This window comes from Rhodamnia argentea, chromosome 11 (assembly GCF_020921035.1).
Source record: "Rhodamnia argentea isolate NSW1041297 chromosome 11, ASM2092103v1, whole genome shotgun sequence".
NCBI classification, from domain to species: domain Eukaryota; kingdom Viridiplantae; phylum Streptophyta; class Magnoliopsida; order Myrtales; family Myrtaceae; genus Rhodamnia; species Rhodamnia argentea.
This window is the reverse complement of record NC_063160.1, coordinates 5,989,487-5,993,019: the sequence shown is the minus strand read 5'-3', so window position 1 is coordinate 5,993,019 and position 3,533 is coordinate 5,989,487.

Genomic DNA, 3,533 nt, shown 5'->3' with positions numbered 1-3,533 from the left:
GAAGATAAGGTGATCAAATGATTCATTGTAAATTGGAAATATTCATAGATTTTAATGCACTCCTATTTATTAAATTCACATAAAGATATAGTGGATTGATAAATTGAATATGTTTACTATACCTAGAGATAGGATAGTAAATAGTAGAGGAAATTTCGCTATCACATGTTTGATATTGTTCTTGTATGAATAAAGACCTGAAATTCATGTCTAGCGGTTATGATGAAATCGGATGCTCTAATGTATTTATTTGATTGATTTACCACATTTAGTTCCAAATTTTTGCCTTTAAGATTGTCAATTTTATTTTATTCTCAATTCTATTTTTACTTGTTAGATAAATTTTAGAATTTAGTCCATTTTTAATATTTAATTAGTTTGTTAATCATCAATCTCCGTGGAATGATATCTTTTCTCATCATTATACTACTTGTTCGATACATACGGTTGCGCTGAGTGTTTTGTGAACATTAAGGAAACCCAGAACCGGGCAACGCTAGCCCTTTTCAAGGTCAGCAAGCCTCGCTAGCTATGTGATGAAGGTAGGAAGACTAGCGAGGGGATCGGAAGGCCGATGCACGTCGAATCACTGGAGGCATTGGCAACCATAAGTGAAATAAAATGGCCTTCAATTCATTTTGGTAAAAGTATAGTAGGAGTGCCAATATTTGTGTACGATGCTCACTTTAGTGCCAATATTTTTTTTTTCGGAGTGCCAATTTTTTTGAACAACGGTTATTTCAGTGCTAACTCCGGCGAGCTTCACCAGAAATCTTACATGGCACCCATGTGGTTCGCTGGAGCTTCCAAGTTAGCAACAAAAAAAAGTAAAAAGTTAAAACATTAAAAAAAGTTAAAAAATAAAAATAAAAAAGAGAAGAAGTTTGGTGCAGCTGCGAGGGTTGTAAGCCCTCGCCGCCGCCGCCGCCGCCCCCACCATCGCCGACAACAGCCGGCGAGGGGTGGGGCATGGTTGAGGGGGCTCACGGGTTACCGGCCTCGCAAACCCATGGCGAGGTGCAGCCGGCCTAGCCTAGCAACGGCCAAGCCTCCCTAAGCCATCACTAGCCGAGGTTGGCTATGCCTAGCCTCGGTAAGGCTCGACCTCACCCGGATCCGGGTGAGGTCGGCCTCGCCGTGGGTTTGAGAGGCCGGCAACAGCCAAGCCTCATCGACCCCGGCTAAGCCTTTGCGATGGTGGGGGTGATGGTGGCGAGGGCCATGAGCCCTAGCTATTACACACTCACAGCTCCCTTTATTTATTTATTTTTTTAGGCTATTTTTTTTAATTTTAATTTTTTTAAAAAATAATTATTTTTATGTTGAACAATCCATGTGGACGCCACGTAGGTTGATTTTTTTAAAAAAATTCATATAACATTAAAAATAAAAAAAAATGCCACGTGTACTGTTTGGTCGGAATTAGCACTTAAATAATCATTTTTTTGTTGGAATTGGCGCTTCGGTGATCATTTTTTCTCCGATATTGGCACTAAAGTGAAGTTCGTACACAAATATTGGCACTCCTGCTGTACTTTTGCCAATTCATTCCTTTTCTGATTTTTCTCTTCCCAATTCATTCCTCATGCTCGACTCTTGACTGGCTTGCCTAGTTATGTAAAAAATGTCTTCCTACTCTAATATTTGTGGCATTTGATGGTGCACCAACAAAGCACATGGAGAAATCAAAACACGAACACTTGATAAGCCTAGATCCGGGTGAACACTAATTTCGGGTGCTCACCTAGTTCTAGGCTTAGGAAACCCGTAACCGGGTGAGCTAGATGGACGAGGCTCGCTGGTGACGTCTCGCTCGAGGAGGCCAACGGCTGGCCACCCTCGGCCAGGGTCGGCAACCTCCGCCGGCTCCTCCAACGGTGAGCGGCGGTGGCGGCCTAGGCCCCGCCTAGCTGCTCTTTTTTTTTTTTTTAGTTTTTGTTTTTTAAAATTAAATTTTAGCCTTTTCTTGATTTTTTATTAATTTAAATAAGATTTGAAAAAAGGAAATAATAAAAAATGCCACATAGGAAAGAGAAATTAATTTTAAAATGACACGTCAGCAATTTTCACTAGATAAGTTGACGGTGTTAACAGAATGACTCAATTGAATTAATTTGACAAGTTTTAGGACTCGATTGTACCTTTTGCAAGTTTTAGGACTCAATTGCATTCGAACTTCCAGTGAACATGTCCCTATTTTTAATGAACAATGTAATCGAAGTGTATCTTTTTATCTTCGATTTGTGTATCAAACTGCAGATCTCTTCATGAAGCCATTATCTAGAAATGGAATTTGGAAACTTACGTTAAAAATTGGGAATTTGGGATTGTCGTATTCCCAATTTGCAGGGGAGTAAAAGCACCGATTTCTCAATCAAGGAAGAATAATCTAGATATATGAAGCAAACTCACAAACAGATTCTTGGAGAAAATATTACTTAATCAATCCTAAATTCATTTTATGAATTTCAATTCAATCTTAAGCTTTTTAATTTCGTTAATTTAGTCCTAAACCTTAGTGTGGAATTCCTATATAGTAATTCTAGTCAATTTTCATTGCAAATTGCTAATGTGCTAGTCTAGTCATTGTCGGTTGTTCTACGTGGCACACCGCCATGTGAATGATTTCCAATGGAAATTGGCTTGAATTTATTATATTGAAATGTCGTACAAAGGTTTAGGGCTAAATTGGCAAAATTGAAAAGTTTATGACTAAATTGGCATATGTACAATAGAAGTTGGATTGATTGGACAATCTCCCCCAATTTTTGGAAATGCTTAGACTAAGAGATTGACAGCCCTTGCAACATAAGGATCTTTTCATTTATTGTCTTTCATTATTGTATTGTTTTCTTACGAAGCGTCACCGATTGTAATACCTTTATATAATCGAATCATAACAACAATTGTTTTTAAAAGCAAGAATCATACACCTCTTTTCTTTTAAATATATACCATCCAGTTATACCGTCTGATTGGGTTTCGATGAGGTTTTACCTCGAGTTACTGTTCAAACTCTAAAACCTGAAATTCTTGGGTAAAAACTGTGGTGTATACCAAATTTGAGCAGCTCAAAAAGTCAATTGATCGTTATTAAGGGCCAAAGTGGTTATTAAACAACGCAAAGAAAACGTGCTACAAAGCGGATTAATCACAAGCAGGTGCCTCAAAATTGGGAGGAACTGTTGCAATCAGTTGCGAAGGAGATCAATCACAAAACTGCAACATTTCCAGAGGGCGAGCATGAACAATCCATAAAGAAGAAGATTTCTACTTTGAGTCGATGCGGTTTATTGACTTCGCTTTCCTCGTGGTTTATTTCTATTTCTATCAATAGTCTGTTCCTAGTCAATCTGCTCTTGTTCTCGAAAATAGTTGGGAAAGCCATTCCTAGTCCATTGTACAAGCACCCGTATACCATGTTCTTCATTTCAGAGTGTAATTGTCTATCAATTGGTTATGTGGACTGCCGTGTTTGTCAGTGATTGCTGACTTATCCATTCGTCTGGTGATTCAATTATCAGTTGACGGTT